Source organism: Macrotis lagotis, chromosome 8 (genome assembly GCF_037893015.1).
Source record: "Macrotis lagotis isolate mMagLag1 chromosome 8, bilby.v1.9.chrom.fasta, whole genome shotgun sequence".
Lineage (NCBI taxonomy): Eukaryota > Metazoa > Chordata > Mammalia > Peramelemorphia > Peramelidae > Macrotis > Macrotis lagotis.
Window position 1 is genome coordinate 30,611,107 of NC_133665.1, and position 20,849 is coordinate 30,631,955.

The following is a 20,849-nucleotide window of genomic DNA, read 5'->3' on the forward strand; positions in this document are numbered from 1 at the left end:
CCCAAGAGTTGCTGGTCTAAGGTATATACAAAAAGCACAGAATATCCACTTATTTGATTTTTTTTGAAAATTAACTTCCTGATGCTCAGTGTGCTGCCATCATAACTCAACAACCTATGTAATTCACCCAGAATTCAAATATTAAAGCATAAATTAAGATGATATGCTGGGGCGGCTAGGTGGTGCAGTGGATAAAGCATTGGCTTTGGAGTCAGGAGTACCTGGGTTCAAATCCGGTCTCAGACATTTAATTACCTAGCTGTGTGGCCTTGGGCAAGCCACTTAACCCCATTTGCCTTGCAAAAAAAAAAAAACCTAAAAAAAATGATATGCTAAAGAAGCTAGTCAGACTAGATAAAAAGTCTGCGACACTGTGAAACTCAGAGGGAACAAAAGCTGTCACTGATATTTACAATCCCTATAACATAGCAACTTGACATGATAGCATATATGTGTGTGTGTGTGTGTGTGTGTGTATATATATATATATATATATACATATACATATTATCACTGAGTTACTATGAAGGAAGCATTCTGAATACTTTAAAACACATTCTTAAAAATGAGTGCAAATTGTAAAATATTTTAATACATTAAATATTCATGAAGTCGATGATAAATTAACAAATATGGTAGGCACTGTGCTAGGCCCTGGGGTTAACAGAGAATGTAAAAAAAACATGGTCCCTACTCTTAAGGAGCTCATAATATTCTAGTGGGAGAGACAACATACAAAAAATTTTATACATGTAAGATTAAAAACAGTATAAATAAATGGGAAGCTATTTCAGAAGAGGTCCTATCAGTGAGGGACATTGAGAAGAACCTATGCAAAAAGATGTGATTTTTAGATGTGGGAAAATTGGGACAGTAATGTACTACTAGTGGAGTTGTGAACTGAACCAATCATTCTGGAGAGCAATCTGGAACTATGCCCAAAGAGCAATAAAACTGATCATACCCCTTGACCCAGCAATTCCAATAACAGACCTATATCCCAAAGAAATCATAAAGCCTCACGTTTAAAAATATTCATAGCAGCTCTTTTTGTAGTGACAGAGAACTGGAAATTGAGGGGATACCATCAACTGGGGAATGGCTGAACAAATTGATAGATTAATGTTTTGGAGTACTATTCTATAAGAAACCATGAGTTTGGACTTTAGAGAACCATAAAAAAGAATTATATGAAATGATGCTGAGTGCAGTGAGTGGAACCAAGAGAACATTGTATACATTAACAACACTGTGAAATGATCAACTATGACAGACGCAGCTCCCCTCAGCAGTTGGAGATCAAGGACAACCTGGGAGACCTGATACAGGCCATGCCATCCTTATCCAGAGAAGAAAACCATGGAATCTGAATACATATTACATTTACTTTTTTAGTTTTCCTTTCTCAATTTTTTTCTTTCCCCTTAGTTCTAATTCCTTTTACAACATGACTAATATGAAAATATATTAAAACAGAATTGTAGGAGCGGCTAGGTGGTGCAGTGGATAGAGCACCAGTCCTGGAGTCAGGAGTACCTGAGTTCAAATTTGACCTCAGACACTTAATAATTACCTAGCTGTGTGGCCTTGGGTAAGTCACTTAACCCCATTGCCTTGAAAAAACTAAAAACAAAAACAAAAAAAAACCCCAGAATTGTACAACTTTGGGAGGGAAGGGAAGGTGGTAGAAAAATGTGGAACTCATAAATCTGTAGATGGATGAATGTTGAAAAAATATTATTTCATGTAATTTGAAAAAATTTCAATTAAAAGTGGGATTTTAACTGAGTCTTGAAGGAAACTAGGAAGCATAGGGAAGGAGGGAGAGCCTGCTAAGTATGGGAGACAGTGAAAAATCAGAGTGTCTTAGGTGAGGGGCAGTAAGGAGACCAGTGTCACTGGATCATAGAATTCATGGAGTCAAGTATAAAAAGACTGCAAAAAAGTAGGAAGGGGCCAGGTTGTGAAAGACTTTTAAAAGTCAAAGAAAATTTTAAATATGATCCTAGAATTAACAAGGAGTCTCTGGAACTTACTGAAAAAGGGGGCTAACGTAGATTTGTGTTTAGGAAGATTCCTTTTTAAAAAAAATCACTTTAATAGCTGCAGAGTGTGTAAGATGTGTAAGATAGGGAGAAATTGTAGCAGGGAGTTCAACTAGCAATAGTTGAGGCATGGGGTCATGAGACCCAGCATCAGAGTGGTGACTGTGAGTAAAGAAAAGAATATGAATGGGAGGGAGAGAGGTTACAAACAGAACTTAGCAACAGATTGGATATATATGGATTGACAAGAAACATGACTTTTCTTTTGGACATGTTAAATTGAGATGTCAAAGGATGTCTTTGCAAGTTCAAAATGTCCAACGGGTGGTTGGTGATGTGAGACAAGGTCAGGGGACAGATTAGCATTGGATTTTTATCTGAGAAATCATCTTCAAAGATGACGAACCCATGAAAGCAAATGACATCACTTAAGGAGTGAATATAGAGGCAGAAAAAGAGAGGATGAAGGAGAAAAAAAAGAGGAAAGAAGGGGAGGGGATGAAAGAGAAGAGGAAAGGAAGAGGGTGGATATTAGGATCCAGGAAAGTAGGAGAAGGAATAGAACCAGAAGGCAGCCTTGTTATGAAAAAAAAAATGATTCTAGCTTGGAGCAAGAGTGAGTGATAGTATTAAAAGTTAGAGATATCATGAAGGATGAGGAGTGAGAAAAGGCTGTTAGTTCTGGGGAGAGAAAGTTCAATCAAATGAGACTAGAAGTCCGACTCAAGGGAGCTGAGTACATGGAAGTTCCAATTGCAAAGGGTTTTCTCAAATTTCACCAAAAATGGGACAATAAGTATTGGATGATAGCCATAGGTATGGTATAATCAAATGAACTGTCTTTTTTTTTTTTAAGGGAGATAGGAGATAAGCTTTATAGAAAGCAAAGTGGGAAGGATAATAGGTCAATTGCTGGAGGAGATGGGAAGGAATGGGATCAAGGGAACATGCACAAAGATTTTGATGATGGGGGCATTTCAACTTATGCTCAATCACAACTCTTACCACAACTTTGTAGAGCTTAGCAGAGTTACCTGCCCCAAAGTAGACACTTAAGAAATACTTTTCTCTCCCTATCCCTCTATCAATCACAAGGCAGTGAGTCAGCCTTAGTGTGAAACTGTATTAATAAATTTAATGTCATAGTAAAACATGTTGGCTGAATGCATATAACAAGATTGCTAGAAATCTTAATAGCAATGTCATGTGTTTGTCTCAAAATGGCTATCATGCTAAAAATACACTTAATCTTGAAATCAGATTTATACCTGTAACCTATGCCTAGGCACTGCTTGTACATGTTCAAAGAGTTATGAAAACTAATGGCAAACATAGAGAGAAGTCCAAGATTGGCAAAGGTCTCTATATCTATTATCTCATTTGGTCCTCAATAATAACCAAGAAACTTGACTTGGACAGGTGAAATACTTGTGACTAGGATCACTAAGCTAATAAATGTGCGAAGCAAGATTTGACCTCAGTTATCCTGACTCCCCAGTCCAATATTCTCTCCATTATTCCACTTTAACTAGCCATCTGTTTCTATAGTGTGTCTTTCCCCTATAAAGCTTTAAGCTCCAAGAGGATAAGGATAGGATAATTCCTAAACTACAGTGTTCTGAGACTTAGACTGTTTATTCTTTTTTTAAAGGCTGGATTTTTTTTTTTTTTTTAGTTTTCACAAGACAATGGTGTTAAGTGATTTGCCCACAGTCACATAGCTAGATAATTATTAAGTGTCTGAGGTCACATTTGAACTCGGGTCCTCCTGACTCCAGGGCCGGTGCTCTATCCACTGCATCACCTAGCTGCCCCAAAATTGAATTTTAAATGGACTTTTTGTTTAGGACAAATACACATAAAATCTACATAATTTTTCCACAGCATTGAAATAATGTCAATCAATCTTTGCCTATTGGACAGAGTGGTGATCAATATCCTCCTCACTGGGGCTATCACATATGGAAGAGTGTTTTAAAACTGGTCCTTTGACCTATCCATTTGCTTCTCAGGCTATGTTCCCTAAGAATGGACCCTGTAACAGGAACTTAATTGACAGTAAAGTCAGGCTACTCCCTCCTTGAGGGGAATATTCCAATAGCTTCCTGATTGGTGTCTCTGTCTCCAAGTCTCTCCTTTCCAATTCATCCTCTCTATATAGCTACTGAATTAATATTCTTAAACCATATCACTCCACTGCTCAGAAAGCTCCATGGGCTTTCCTTTTTTTTAGGATAAAATATAAAATCCTCCATTTGACTCATTTTGTATATCTGAAGAATTAGTTGGTTATGATCTGCTTTTCCTATATATTTTTTAAATGTTTTTTAAAGGGTGGGATCCCTGGAATATACTTGGAAAAATTATTATGTGTAACATATAGGAAATATATTTTAAAAATAAAATTGAATGGTTTAGATTAGACTGCTAAAAATCACACATCAAAGTTTCCTGAATTAAAAATACTTTAGGGGCAGCTAGGTGGTGCAGTGGATAGAGCACCGGCCCTGGAGTCAGGAGGACCCGAGTTCAATCCGGCCTCAGACACTTAATAATTACCTAGTTGTGTGGCCTTGGGCAGGCCACTTCACCTCACTGGCTTGCAAAAATAAAAAAAATTAAAAATACTTTAAAAATACTAAGATTTAAGGGATGAGAATTTTAATTTTAAGACTTTGAGGATAAGAATTCATTATTTGATAAAAATTGTTGGGAAAAACTGGAAAGCAATATGGTAGAAATCGAATATAGACCAATATCTTACACCATTTACCAAGATTATATCAAAATTGATGCATGACCTATGTGTGTATACACACACACATACACACACACACACACACACACACACACACACTTAAAATGTTACAAGAAAATTAGATGAATATGGAACATATTACTTACTGGACTTATGAATAGGCAAATAAATGACAGCAATTTAGATGTAAAATGGATAATTTTGGTTACATTACAAATAAAGCAAATGAAGCCAAAATCAGAAGGAAAGCAGAAAATTGGAAAAAAAACTTTATAGACAGTTTATCAGATAAAGGTCTCAAATCTAAAATATATAAAGAACTTTGTGAAATATGAGTCATTTCCTAATTGATTCATGGTCAAAGGATGAAAAATCAAAACAAAGCATAGTCATAAAGTAAAAAATGCTCTAAATTACCGATTAAAGAAATGCAAATTAAAAACATTGAGATATCATTTTATACCTGATAGGCTAAAAGACTGAAAAGTGACACATTAGCAGGCATGTGGAAAAACTGGGATACTAATTCATTGTTGGTGGAATTGTGAACTGATCCAATGATTTTGAAGAATGATCTGGATTATGCCCAATGTGTTATAAACTCAGTATACCCTCTGATCCAATAATATCATGAGTAAATCTATTTTCAAAGATGATTAGGAAAAAAAGAAAAAGAACCTCTCTCTTCTAAAATATCCACAGCAGCTTTGTGGTGGCAAAGAACTGGCAGGATGCCCATCCATTGGGGAATGGCTGACTGAGTGCAGCATATGATTGTGATGGAATATTATTATGCTATAAGATGAACTCAGGTAGCTAGGTGGCGCAGTGGATAAAGCACCAGCCCTGGAGTCAGGAGTACCTGGGTCCAGATAAATTTGCAGTTGCATGTGCAAAAAAACTGAATAATGAATAAGTTACTGCTTACAACAATGATTTTTTTTTAATTTAAATGTTTAATATTGTTATTAGTTTCTGGTGGCCTGGGAAGTACATGGAAAGTACAATCTTAATGCTTCATCTCTTTTTGTTAGTTGCCCAAATTTCTGTTTAATACTAATGATAGCTAACATTTACATAGCTCTTTTATTTAGCATTTCTACAGTACATCTCTAATTGCTAGGCATTGTGGTAAGCATTTTACAAATATTATGTCCTTTGCTTCTCCCTCCGCCCAAATACTTGGGAGGTAGGTGCTATTAGTGGTCCAGAAGAGAAATCAGATTTAAAATTATATTTGTATACCACTATCTAGCCTTCTGGCCGTCTTAGTTGTTTTCTATTTTATAACCAAGGTTTCTGATCAACCCACATTTACTTGTATTTGGATCTCCAGCTTGGGTTTTTAATCATCTCTATCTGACATGGCAGAACTAAAATCACTGTCTAGAGATGGTGGCAATGGAATAAGAATATTAAGTAATGGAATAAGAATATTAAGTTTAAGGATGAAGCTGTCTACCTCTTCTAATGTAATTTTGTCCTATTTTACCTACATATTTTTGTTAGGGAGAGGTGGTAGCTGTCTATACTGAAAAGGCTCAAAGTTGGTTCAGATATTTGAAAAAAAAAAGCCCCAATTAAAATCCTTTTCATAATCTTGGAAACTACAATAAACCATTATTGCTCAGTAACACCTAAATTCAAATTTACTATCAGATTATTTCTAATCCCCTAAAATCACCCTGAAAGTATAGGATAAAAGTCAGGAAATTTTTGATAGGAAGATGGTGAAAAATCAGTTAACACAGAAAACCAGGCCTTGATGGAAAAGGAAAAATTTCCACCTGAACATTTGCAGAAGTTTGTCCAGGTATGTGGCGGGGGGGGGGGGGGGGGGGGGGCAGGATAAAAGGCATTATTAACAATGATGGAAACTACTTTTTATATTGCATATTAAGCTATGTAAAACATTTTTACATTTGTTTCATTTGATCCTCACAATCCTGAAAGCAAGTCCAATTTAGTTGAACGGGATAGTGTAAAATGAAGCTGGAAAGATTGTAAACTATGGAAAGCCTCAAATGCCCGCCTAAGGAGTTGGTTTATATCCTGCATAAAATGGGAGCCACTATTTGGGTAGAGGAATGTGTTCAGACATAGATTAGTAGAGTTGTAGAAAATAGGTTAAATAATCATATTTACAGATAACTTTACATCTGACCTTACATCTTTCCTTACTGTAAATCCTATATTACAAATATTGGCCATTTCTAACCACATGTCCTGCAGGCAGCTCCAATCCAAGACCTAATTCATATTTTCCTCTAAATGCCCCCACCCTTTTCCAAACTTCCTTATTTCTAGAAAGTCCAATCACCTAGGTTTGCAGCCTCAAAAGTCTCTACACATTTGATCATTTCCTTTACTCTGTATATTTAATCAGTCAGTAGTCAAGTGTCTCCCATCTGTCTCCTCTCTTCAGAAATCAAGGGTACCCATTACCTTTGTTCTGGACTGTTGAAATGGCATCCTAATGGTCTCTTGCCTCCAGTCCTCTCTCACAGTGGCCAAAAATACTAAAGCACATGCCTGACCATATCATTCTCTACTTGATATACAGTGGTACCATTTATTACATGTAGGTTCAAATGTAAACTCCTCTGGCATTTAAAGCCCTTCAGAACTTGGCTTCAACCTACTTTCTCCAGCCTCGTTCTACATTTTCATTTGTGGTCAAACTGGCCTTGCTGTTTCTCACAGCTGAAACCCCAGGGCCTATGTTGTTGACTTTGCACTGGCTGTCCTCCTTGCCTACAATGTAGTCCCTCATTTCTGCCTCTTAGAATCCTTCCTTTCTGGCAGTTGGGTGGCACAGTGGATAGAGCACTGGACCCTGGAGTGAGGAGGACCTGAGTTCAAATGTGATCTCAGACACTTAAGTTTGCTGTGTGACCTTAGGCAAGTCACTTAACCCCACTGCCTTTCAAAAAAACCCAAAAAACCAAAACAGAATCCTTCCTTTCCCCTCAAAATTCAACTGAAGTACCACTTTCTTCATGAAGTCCTTTATGATTTCACCAACTACTAATTACCTTCCCTCCACATGACACTGAATGCATTTTGAACATAATTTAAAATGTATGCCATCTTCCATAATGGCTAAGTACCTTGAGGGCAAGAAGCTTCATTTCTGTCTTTGTATCCCTGTTGATTAAAACATAGTATGGGCTCAGACACTTGTTACCTCCCTTCAAATGACTTTGTATTTACTATATGTGTATGCACTTGTATATATATGTACATACACGTACACATGATTTATGTGTGTTCATGTGTGAGTGGGCATACATGTGGGTACATATTAATGTGTATATCTAAGTATAAATATATACATATACATATGGTGATTCACCCAATAAAATGTAAACTCCTTGAAGACTAGGAATGTTAATTCTGCCTTTGGATCTCCAGGGCCCAGAACCTGTGTAATGTTTGTTGTGATGTTTGTTGTAAGTGTGGTATGTGTTGATAGACCTATTGGGGCCAGGTGGTGGGTCAGCTGGGGTGAAAGAGGAATGACTACCTCCAGTGTTCTCAGGTACTCTGGGTCTTTGCTCCTCAAACTATAGTTCAGAAGACCCCATTAGTGAGATTACTTTTTAATAATCATTTAGCTCAAAGCCAAGATATTTCTAAGATGGAAAAGGAAAATAAGGACAAAACATCAGCCCTCCCCACAAATAAGGTACCCTCTCCCAGGAATACACAGGTGGGTGGAAACAGTAGGCACAGCTTCAGGGTACAGTAATAGGTCCACATTAGAGCATGCTTTTCTTCTTCTGCTCTCTTCCTCTCCCTATTCCCCCAAAGCATGTCAGTGGACAGGTCCACTGTTTGGGGAGTGGGGGGGGGGTCTTTCCAGCAGCTTAAGTAGTAGAGCCAGCAGGTAGCCTTCGGCCTACCTAGCTACTCACACTTTGTAAAAGACTAGGAAAAGGGGGTGGCTAGGTGGCACAGCGGCCCTGGCGTCAGGAGTACCTGCGTTCAAATCGGGCCTCAGACATTTAATCATGACCTAGCTGTGTTTGCCTTAAATAAATAAAAAGGAAAAAAAAAAGGATAGGAAAGGATTTGGGTTTTTGTTTTGTTTTTTTGCAACTAGTTTAACGGAGGAACACATCCCTTCTACCTGCTTCTCATTTTCTGGATCCCACCGGAGAAACAAAAGTTAGGATGGAGAATAAGAGTCGGCAAGAGGGAGGAAGGCGTGAAGGAGAAGCTCCCCACAGAGAAGGCACAAAAAGGAGCTCAGGGCAGGCGGGTGGTAAAGCTCGGGGGCCTCCCGGGCCAGGCGCGGCGCACCAGGCCTGCCAGCTTCCTCGTGCTTCCCGCCGAGGTGCCCCGGCTGAGAGGGCGGATGAGGGGTGGCCAAGGGCGGGGAATGGAAGGGCAGAGAGGGCCCGCCGAGGGCCGGGCACGTGCTGGGCTGCGTCTTTTCTAAAAAACAATACAAATATGGATTCCTCCACAAAGGGCAGCGCGGTTCAAGGCCTGGCCCAGGGTCCCGCGGCGCGGGCCCGGGGTCACGGTTAGGCCCCTCGGGCTGCCCCGCACCTGGCTCGCCTGGGCCGGCCGGGTCACAGGGCGCCCGGGGCAAGCGGCACCCCTCGTCCACGTGCCTCGAGCGCGGGCCGTCGGAGGCCCTGCCGGCCCCCCGAGCCCCTGCCGGCCCCCCAGCCCCTCCTCCGGCCCCCCAGCCCCTCCTGTGGCCCGGCCCGGGCTCCTTCCCCAACAGGCGGGCCGCGGGGAAAGCGGGCTGACGGGGGCCCCGCCGGGCCCCGGGCGCCCCTCCGGGACTCACTTCCCTCCGGGCCCGCAGGCGGCGACGCCGTCTCCGCGAGCTATTTGGATCCCGCCCGGCCCCCGTAGCTCCCCTTCTCCAGCAGGTGGTTCTGGTTTTCTCCCCCAACTCCAGCCGCTCACGTCACTAGAGAACCTCTGCCCACGCGCCGCCGCAGCAACCAGCCGAGAACATAAACAAACCTCGAAACGGACCGCCGGGGCGCGCGGCCCCTCCCCCGCTCCGCCCCGCGCCCCCCGGCTCCCTCCGGCCCCGACGCGGCCCCTCCCCCGCCCGGCCCCGTTACACACCGGCCCCTTCCCCCGGCCGCGGCGCGCGCGGAGCCAGCCAGGGCCGCGCCCCCGGCCCCGCCCCCCGCCCGCGGCTCGCGCCCCTCCCCCGCCCGCTCCGCCGCCGCCGGGCTCCGCGCGCTCTCCAGACGCCCCCGCGCCCGCGCCCGCGCCCCCGCCCCCTTCCCCTCCCAGTTGGCGGAGGAGCCGGAGACCCAACGCCCAGCGCGGCCGGCCCGAGGAACCGCCGCGGCCGCGGCCAGCTCGCCGAGGAAGCGGGGGGGACGCAGACCCCGGGGAAGCCGCGGAGGGGGACGCGGTGAGTTCCGGGAACCCCCCCCCACCCCGGCCCGAGTCCGGCGGCCGGGCCGGGAAGGACCCGGCTCCCCTCGGGCCCCGCCACCTTGCCCTCGGCCTGGGGCGAAGGGCGCCCGGGGCAGCGCCCGGGGGCGGAGGCGAGGCCCGAGCCCGGCCGCGGGCACGGGGAGGTGAGCGGCCGGCCCGCCCTGGGAGGACAGGGGCGGCCGAAGGGGTCCTGGGGAGCCGGGCAGGGGCAGGGCCGCCCTGCCCAGGTGCAGCCGGCCGCGTCGGGGGCCGCCCCGCCGCCCCCCCTTTACGTGCCGCACGAGCCCCCGCTTCTCCAGATGCCGCGGCGGGGCCCCCGCCCGGGCTGCTGCCCCGCGTTCCCCTCCCGGGGCGCCGCTGCCCCGCGGGGCCGCCTCCTGGGCTTCCCGGGCCCGCAGATGCGCGGAGGCTCGGGAGCGGCGCCGCGGCCCCTGCAGGTGCCTCCCCCGCCGCGGCCGGCCCGCGGGAGCGAGTGCCCGCCGGCCCCGGCTCATCCCTCCTTCCTCTCCAGATCCCGGATCCCCCTGGATGCCGGACTGCAGCCCGGCTCGGCCAGGCGCCCGCCTTGGTTTGGCTCGTGGCTGGTAAGGTTCGGGCACCTGTTAACGCCGCGGCCGGGGAGAAGTTGGCTTTTGTTCGCCAATGAGGTACTCACTCGCGCTCTCCCTCTCTACTTCTCTCTGCTTCTCTATTTCCTCTCTCTCTATTTCTCTCTCTCTCTATTTCTCTCTTTCCATTTCTCTATCTCTATTTCTCTATTTCTATCTTCCTGTCTCTCTTTCTCTATTTCTGTCTCTTTCTGTATTTCTCTATTTCTCTCTCTCTTTCTCTATCTCTTTCTCTATTTCTCTATCTCTTTCTCTCTATTTCTCTATTTCTCTTTCTCTATCTCTCTATTTCTCTCTCTTTATTTCTCTATCTCTCTATTTCTCTCTCTATTTCTCTATCTCTTTCTATTTCTCTATTTCTCTCTCTCTTTCTCTCTACTTCTCTATTTCTCTATTTATCTATTTCTCTATTTCTCTCTCTTTCTCTATCTCTTTCTCTATCTCTCTATTTCTCTACCTCTATTTCTCTCTCTATTTCTCTATTTCTCTCTCTTTCTCTATTTCTCTATCTCTTTCTCTATTTCTCTCTCTCTTTCTATTTCTCTATTTCTCTCTCTCTTTCTCTTTCTCTATTTCTCTCTTTCTCTATTTCTCTCTACTTCTCTATTTCTCTCTCTGTTTCTCTCTCTATCTCTCTCTTTCTCTATTTCTCTATCTTTCTCTGTTTCTCTACCTCTATTTCTCTCTCTATTTCTCTATTTCTCTCTCTCTATTTCTTTATCTCTATTTCTCTCTATTTCTCTATTTCTGTTTCTCTATCTCTCTATTTCTCTACTTCTCTATCTCTATTTCTCTCTCTACTTCACTGTTTCTCTCTCTATTTCTCTATTTCTCTCTATCTCTGTCTCTCTTTCTCTATTTCTCTCTCTATTTCTATATTTCTCTATCTCTCTCTATTTCTATATTTCTCTCAGTATTTCTATTTCTCTCTCTATTTCTCTCTTTCTGTCTTTATTTCTCTCTGTTTCTCTATTTCTCTCTGTTTCTCTCTTATTTCTCTCTGTTTCTCTATTTCTCTCTGTTTCTCTTATTTCTCTCTCTCTATCACTATCTCTATTTCTCTCTGTCTCTCTCTCTCTCTGTCTCTCTTTTTCCCCCCGATGATGCGGTTTAACCTCCCACAGTTGATTGAGTTGGACTCAGATAAAGACATTTTTCTTTTCCCAGAAGATTTTTAGGCATCTTTAGAGACTGGATTTAAAAAAAAAAAATTCAGTATTTAATACCATTCCAAAAGTTATATCCTTCTAAAAGTAAACATCCTTAAAAATAGCCAAATTTTTTGACAACTGATATATTACTTGATAGAAAGCACTGGAGTCATTAAAACATTTAATCCTGAATTAATAGGAAATTCAATTTCCCTTACATTTCTACCTCCTCTTATTAATCTCAATCCTGAGTGATTTTGATACCTAAGAAAGATTACAGAAACTGTAAAGACCCCAAAACTCTTTATTAAGCTCCTTCTATTTGCAAGGAACTGCTAAACCTGAAAGATGATTTCAAAGGGGAAAAAGGAATAGTTCCTCCAGCAAAGAACTTGTTTTACGGATATGTGGTGGGATGGATATGTATACAAATGTGGTCCAAAGGAGGTGAGGAAATGCTCAGAAGTTGTCATCTGAACATTCCTGAAGGAAATGAGTAATTTTGAAAGGTGTTGATGAGGAAAGTGCATTCCAGGTTTGGGAAATTTTGAACTAAGATGCTAAGGCAGGGGACTGATGAATTTGGATAACCTCTCCCTGTAAAGTGTGAAGCTAGGAAGAGGATGAAATAAGACTGGACAAGGGTCATTGGGAGCCAGATTTAAAGATCTATATAAGTACCTTCAGAGTTTATTTCATACTGATTGTAATGGGGTCTTTTTTAAATGTTCATTTTTCTTGGAGTCAACTAAATTTTTTCCTTTAAACACTTGAAAAATTTATTTTTATGTCATAAATTTATTTTTTATATCATCTTCATTTCTGAAACTGTCCCTTACCTTATTAATTGTAACTACCTCTTGAAAGAAAAAAAAGGATTGGAAAAATGGTTCAGGAAAATTATCCACTATATTAATTGCTTCTGATGGTAGGCATAGCTATACCTGTAGTTTCCTATTTCTGCATAGAATGTACATTTTGGGGGGCAGCTAGGTGGCACAGTGGATAGAGCACAGGCCCTGGAGTCAGGAGTACCTGAGTTCAAATCCAGCCTCAGGCACTTAATTACCTAGCTGTGTGGCCTTGGCAAGCCACTTAATCCTATTTGGCTTTCAAAAACCTAAAAAGAAAACAAAAAAGTACAGTTTTTTAACTCTTCTTCAGAAACAAACTTTTAATTTTAGTTTTCCAGTGATCTTCTCTCTCATTTTATTTCTTGTAGAAATGGATTCTTTTTAAAAAAAAAACAACTTAGTGCCATCTCCAGCAATGTTAAAAATTATTACTTGATGACTTTTCTCCAGCAAGTCTTTTCCAGGTCTTTCCAACATTTGAGGCTTTACCTTTGACATTGCAATGAGGCATCAGGATAGAACTTCTTCAGAGATAAAAGAATTTGGCCATAAAAATATAAACTAAAAATATCACCCATAGAGAAAATTGCTAGCTTTCTTTTGCAATTTTGCCAACATCTAAACTAATCCAACATCTTTAAGTCAATTAAGAACTCATTTTTATAGCACTTCAAAATTCACAAAGCCCCTTTGTCATAGCAATCTTGAAAATAAATTATTAATAAAACATATTCCAAAAAGTTAAACAAGAATTTAAGGATTACTAATTCTATGACTTGCTTACTTTAGTTTCTATAGCTAAAAGTAATTGCTATAATTTTAGGATTTGCTAAGGGGCAAGAATTGCCTAACATTATGACTTTGACAACTTTTTAATATGGGGTAGTCAAGTGACATTCAGTGATGTGCTCTGTAGAAATAGAGGACTGGTACTCAGCTGTGTGCTTGTTGCAGCCTTGTATATAAATTGCTGTGTTATTTATAGCCCTCTCTAGTTTCTTGTTTGTTTTAACATTTTATTGATATCTCTAAAAGTTGTCAGTTTTTAATTCTTTTCTTTTCCCTTTCCATCTGCTTGCTTGATCTTTCTCTTATACCAGCCTTATCTCACATTTCTCCCCTTAATGTACTCTGTGTTCTAGCCTACTACTAGCTAGTCCCAGAATTCAGCATTCCTTCCCCTCACCTCTCTGCATTTGAACAAGTTGTCCCCATTCTTAGAACGTACTCCTTTTTCACCTCTACCTTTCAGAATTGTTCATTGTTAAGACTAAATTCTAAGTTACTTTGAGGAAGAAAAATCATTTTGGATTTAATTTTTTTTTGTTCTTGGATCTTCCCAATAGAAAGTAAGTTTCTTGTACAATTGGACTGTTATATTTTTTTTTCTTTGTATCCCTAGTTTCTATTCCTGTTTGGTCTACATCATAAACACTTAACATTTGATAGATATCAGTTGTACATGCGTTATACTGAACCACTAACATTTTTCTATACTTGCTCTTTTCAGATCTTCTCCCAAGATCCATTTTCTCATAAGATTAATATATGCTTCATTCTTTTGTTTTCATCAGAGGAAGATTTATTGTAAATTGATTCCTTTGATAGACCTTGTTCTATTGGTTGTGGTTTCAAATTATTGAACCATATTGATTAATATAACTTCTGGACAACTCACTGGCATCTTCAAAGGATCCTGAGCAGAAAATTACCTGTTCTATACTTCTTTATCCATCTCATGTTCACCCTCTTCTCCCAACTTTAAAGAGCTTTCTGCCATAAAGAGATGTAAAGTAGGTAACTGTTCACCCCATTGACCCATACAGATGTCTTTCCTGTATAAATTGATATTCATCTTGTTGATTGTCGGTGGCCAATGCTTACCACCTCCTTTATAGTTTCCAGTGGCTACTTAAGCCATATTTTCTTAATTTTTTTTTCCTTTAGCTATTCGGTTACTTTTATATTCAGAAAAATCCAGACTTTTCCTGCTAACTTCAGATGGTATGTATAGCTATACCTGTAGTTAGGTATAGCTATACCTTTCCCTTCTGCACAAAGGTCCCTGAGCTTTTCAAAGAGCAATAGATGTAATCTTGGCAGAATTTGTTCCTGCTGTTTGTTCAATGACTACTTCTTTGCCAACCAAATAATTTTTGGGGAGATAGCTATGTCTGAAGTCTTTCCAGAAACGTAACCATGATTTAATTCTTCAGTTGCCTATTATATTCATTCATGTCTTGGCTTTCTTTCTTCAAGTCATTTATTCTAAGACTTAGAAATAAATTATTTCCAACAGTGACTCTGAGGAAATGCTTTGGACCAAACAACTCTGAAATTGAGTTGTGAAATTTGCAAACCATTTTAAATAATGAATAATTTTAGAATTAATAAAATTTAGCACAATGACCACAATTAAAAGTGTTTTCAGTTTATAGTTCTTGAAGTACCAATAGGATTTACAGATTTTAATTAGTTTCTAAACAAGTCATCTACTTGTTAAACATAGAGCAGAATGAATGTATATGAAGCATATTTTAATTGAAAAGCAAGATTAGACTTTTTTTCCACATTGCAAAACTTCAAAGCTGAAGATAAAATACATGAATGTGATACCACCCTCACCCAAATTACCAATCCTTGAATTTCTTGTTTCAGTGATAAGATTAAATGATAATTACCATCAATGATATTCACTTTAGAATGGTGGTGTCAAACTTCAATAGAAATGGGAGCCACTAAACCATATATCAGGATGCCTGCCACATATTGACTTAATGAACGTTCTCTATGTCCTGTTGCAGTTTTATTTCTTTTATTAAACATTTACCAGTTTTCTTTTAAGCTATCCCTAAGTGATTCATTATTTCACCAATGTTTATATTCTTTTCATTAAGAAATATCTCAACCATCCTATACTTTCATAGACTATTTTTGTGTATTGCTGTAGCCGAAAAATTTCATCACCTGATGGCCAAATTCTAGAAACAAAATTGTTTGAACTTAGGTTGATACTTGGACAAATGTTGTCTATCAGTACCTTTCCAGGTTGGTAGAGTATTTGTCCAAGCATGCATTCTGATGGTATAATCTTATATGAAACTATTTTCATATCTTTAGAAATTTAATATAACATGTCTATGTCCACATATACAATTTTGTTTATTATCAGTTGGAAGTCTTAATCTTCAAAAATCTTCAGATGACACACTTGTTGATAAGTGCTTTGGGCAGTTGCTTCAATATTTTATTTCCTCTGTATATTTAGAACTTGTATCTTGTTCTCAAGAGTATATTTATAAAATGAAATATATTAAATCGGACATTTTAAAAAGAATATAAACTAGTCAAAAAGAGTATATAAGTAGTTATTATTTACCAGGTAGGTATATGTAATGTGTCACAAAAGTTGAGCAAGAATTTATCTTTTAATTTCTTGACATCTCAGGAGAGAAGGAAGAGATGGGAAACATACACCTCATTCTCATGTTCTGATAATAGATAATCTGAAGAAATTTTTTTTCCCCCTATCATTGAGCTAATGTTGAAATTTATTGTATGGGTTCTTTTCTAGAGAAGGACATTGCTGTTTAAATCAGCAATGCTTATAACCAATTTTTTTTTTTCAAAGTGGAGCATAGTATAGAATCTTGCCCAAAAAAAAGGTAAGCTGGGTATGTTTTTTCTGATTATCCAACATAATAAAGGGAAAGGACTTAGAAACTCTTTGGAAAATGAAGTAAATTTGTTCATCACAGGCATTTCTCCTGCTCTGCTCCTTCCTCTCCATCTCTTTCCTCTCTTCTTTCCCCATACTCCACTCCCCTCTTTCTTCTCCTAGAGAAATTCAGAGTTGAATTATATTTTCAGCTCTTGATTTACTTTTAAGACTGATAAAAGTTTACTTTTAATATACAAAAGACAAATTAGATATTCTGCTAAAAGTTTAGGAGCCTAACTTTGTCTTTAGACCCAAGCATCAATAGGGACTTAATATTTGAGAATTGTATTCTAAGCTAAAGACACAAACCTACTGTCAAGTCTCTATTCATGAGGAGTCATGGAGCATATGGCATATAAAGAGGATCACATGGGTTCAGGGACTGGCTACAAAGATTCTTACATTTAAAAGCCATTAGTTTCTTCAGCTAGGACCTTGGAATTTTTTCAAGCTCTCTTTTGAGACAGAGTCCTCTTCATGAAAGAGATCATTTTTGCCTAAACAATTTTATGGGTGGCTGTTACCAGAAATTGCTTCAGTCACAAAAGAAAGTAATTTTTCAATTGGACATCTGATTTCAAGTAAAAGCTTATCTTGATGGATGAGCTAGGATCATTTAACTTAAACATTCATTACCTTCCTTCCTCCAAGCTGATCAATTAAGTACCCTACTGAATACAGAATGTTACTTAGTTTTTTCCAAGTTAAGAACTGGGAAATGTTTGTTAAATTTGGTCATATTAATTTTGGTATGTTACAGAAAGAGATTCTGTGGTTTGGTAGACAAAGAGCTAGCCTCAAAACCAAGGAAGACCTGAGTTCAAGATCTGCCTCTGACACTTGATGGGTAGTCTTTTAATCTGAGTTGTGGGAGGAGTTTATGCTCTCAGAAGCTCCCCATTTGAATGAAATTATAAATCTAGTTTCTGTCCCTCTTCAATATTAGATATTTTGTGCCTAATTTTGAGACAGGTGGTAGATTCACCTATTTCTGATATAATAAAAGCTGACAATAAAGCATTTTTAGGTTTTAAAGATTTGCAGGTGTTTTATGTAGGTGTAAGGTATAATAGGTATAACCATCATAGAGATGAGGAAACTCAAGCTTGTAGAAATTATGGCATGTCTAGTCAAAAAAAAATAGTTTCAGGAGCAAAATTTGACTTTAGGATACTTAAAATGTCAAATCCAATCTTTTTTTTTTTAATGTGTGTGTATATATTCTTTCTTATTGTCTTCTTAGAGATAAAATTATTACCCTAAAGAGGGATAGTATACTTCTCTTCTATAGCCAGAATGCTATTCAATTAATGCAAAAGCTCTATCCAGTGAATAGACCCAGAAGGGTTCTTGGAGATCATCTAAATTAACTTGTTAACAGTTTTTGGAATTTTCTCAACATTCCTAGGTAGTAGTCTTATCTTCTACTCAAGTATTTCCTTGGATATAATGAATTAAACTAATGGTGTCAAACTCAAATAGAAATGGAGGCCCCTAAACCATATGTGAGAATCCTTGTGGGCTTCATATTGACTTAGAAAATTACATATTAATATCTTTTATGATATTTTTATTTTCCAGTTTCATTTTAATTTGGAATAGAATGTTTGAAATTTTCTTTTTGTTTCTCGACCTTCCCTTTTTTTTGGACCACCGGTCATGGTATATTCTCAAGAAAACCCAGAATTGTCAAAAATGCTTTTTTCACATTGAGCTCTGATGACTCAATAATCTGTCAGTGATCTTTTTACTCATGTATGTTATCCAAGCCTATCTTCTTCTCTACCTTCAACACCTCATAAAATATGTATTCCAAACATGCTACTTTTGTTTATTATGATTTTTACTCATTTCTGTTTGAAATTTGGAGATTCTAGTATATCCTGAGATAGATATTTATAATTACCAGAAATTTTTACTTTTATTTTGAGCCCAAATATGCTCCTTGGTAATATGCCCACTTTGTCCCAGCATTTAGCCCCATGCCTGGAAAAATAGTAGCAGCTTAGTAAATATTTACTGGCTGACTAAGTTGTTCCTTGTTCTATATTTTAGGACCAAGCAAAATAAATCTGCTCCTTATCTAAATTAGAACCTATCAGATACTTGACCACTGCCATTGTAATAAATGAAAGAAAGAGCATTTACATATCTTAAGCACTGAGATTATTCTTTTAGGATAGTCTCTGTTCTCAAAGACTTTACTTTGTAATGGGGGTAACATCTCATATAGAAGGTTCACCTATAAATGAGATGAAAAGGTCCTTGATCCTTATAATGTAAAGCAGATGGTAGTGTATCAATTTCAATATCATTTCCAGTGATAAAAATCATCTCATTTTCTGATACTGAGCCATTTACCAGTGCCAAGTACTTTGGTTGTAAGAATTTCCTTTTTTGTATCTTTCTTAGCTTATGCTGCAGTACCTAAGAAGTAGTTGTCAGACCACTTCTCCATGGAGACTATTTCTCTGAGTTTTGGGATGAAAGCATGACAAATGATCTGGGGGCTTTGCTGTTTTCCACACTGGGATTCAGGTCCTAGGCTTTTTTCTTTCAAGTGTGTCAGGAGGATGTGTTTGAGTATAGTAGTGACTCTACTTCTCTGCTCATGTCACCACCTCCTCTTCCCTAACTTTCCTAGACTGTTTTGCCTGCCCCACAAGTGATCTCCCCTTAAGTCTTTACTCTTTCAGTTAAAACATTTTTTTTTTCAGTTGAGCATTAAGCATTGGTTTTTAAGAGCCGTTTATCATGTACTCTAATCTGTGTTTTTTTTTAATAAAATATGGCCCACTGAACTGAATAAAATACTCCAGATCTTCTTGCTTGAACTAACTGGTCAGTGTTGAAGAGGTAGTGGTAATTTTAATCATAGCCTTCTTTTTTCATAGTCTATGCTTTTCTCATTCTACCCAAAGAGTCCATTAGCTTTCTTGAAAAACACTGATTTGCGCATAGTTAAAATATCCAAATCTTTTTCACATGAGCAATTTTCTAGCCATGTATTCTCTCCTATATTTGTGCAATTGAATTTTTTTTAAATCAAGGGGAAGAATTTAACACTGTTAAATTTCATTTTTCTATATTTGGCCTTGTTCTGAATAGATGGTCCATCTTGAATCCTCACTTGTATCTGTTTTAGCTAAATTTGTGCCATTTACATTTTACTGCCACTTTGGTAAACTTGTCACCAAGAAAAAGGCAAACCAATAGCCAAGAACCCCTAGGGATTATCATCCAAGATTTTCCTCTAGGTTGTAGTGGCCCATTAATTTATCTTTGGATCTATTCATTCAAAATTCTGAGTCTATTTTATTGTCGTAGAATAAACCCAGGTCACAGTTTTAACTCTTTTTAATTGTTTCAATGAAAAGTTAAATAGATGAACCTGTTTTTCTTTTAAGGATCACTGATTCTTTTTCTAAAAATGCTCATAATCTCTTTAATATATCCTAATATTTTTCCAGAAGGTCCAGTTTAATGGTCCAGGAGTTTGAAGATTGCATTGTCTTTGCCTTTTGAAAACTGAAACAGCATGTTTCTGCAATCTTATGGTACCTTTCAAAGATCAGCAACATTTAAGTCACATGTACCTGTTCAGAACTATATCCAAATGAAGTTTTCTAGATCTAGTAACTTGAATTCATTGAAGACAGTTAGCAGTGCCAGTTAATTTCCTTATCTTAGGTTTCAGTTGCCTGTTAATCACTCTGGTTTTATCCTTTCCAGTCCAAAGATGTTCTCTATAGTAAAGAAAACAAGACATATCTGTTTGGCAGGACATATCTGAACAAGGCAGTTGTCCTGTCCTTACTTTGATCTTTCTCCAGCTAAAATTGAATTGTTTTTATTTTGGCTTAAGGTTGTTTCTGATCACTCTCATTTTTAGCAAGATTAATGAATAAATTTGTGTAGATTGACTTTAGAGACAGGTAATTTAGGATGAAATTCTTATTCTTATTAAAATAAGAATTTTAAAGATTCTTAATGTTGTCTCCCTACAGAAAAAAGAAAGGGTCTGAAATGACCTAATACAATTGTATTGTATTGTAAATAAGAGATCCAACCTTGGACCTTTCTCAGAGTTTTTTCTTAATTCAGGCCTAAATTTGCCTGCCCTTTCCCTCTAGAGAGAAGATGAACAAATTACTTTTACTTCTATATCAAACTCAATACATCCTTTATAGAACTCATTTCCTGCTCTATCTCTCTATACCATTCCCACCCTCCACAACCCCGCTCTTTCTAACTTCCATGTTTCCAGTAAGGTCACCAGCACCCTTAGATTCAC

The 20,849-nt window shown here is 39.0% G+C and overlaps 1 protein-coding gene and 1 long non-coding RNA gene across 2 annotated transcripts in view; one reads left to right on the plus strand and one right to left on the minus strand.

The window, feature by feature from the left end:
- Positions 1-9,830, minus strand: part of LOC141495393 (uncharacterized) — a 36,022-nt gene extending 26,192 nt beyond the window's left edge. Inside the window, exon 1 of the long non-coding RNA XR_012470756.1 lies at positions 9,608-9,830. This is a non-coding gene — a long non-coding RNA (uncharacterized LOC141495393). The remainder of the gene's footprint in view (positions 1-9,607) is intronic.
- A 277-nt stretch (positions 9,831-10,107) lies between these two features.
- Positions 10,108-20,849, plus strand: part of GKAP1 (G kinase anchoring protein 1) — a 44,513-nt gene continuing 33,771 nt past the window's right edge. Inside the window, exon 1 of the mRNA XM_074198968.1 lies at positions 10,108-10,195. The gene's annotated coding sequence lies outside the window, so the exon portion shown is untranslated. The remainder of the gene's footprint in view (positions 10,196-20,849) is intronic.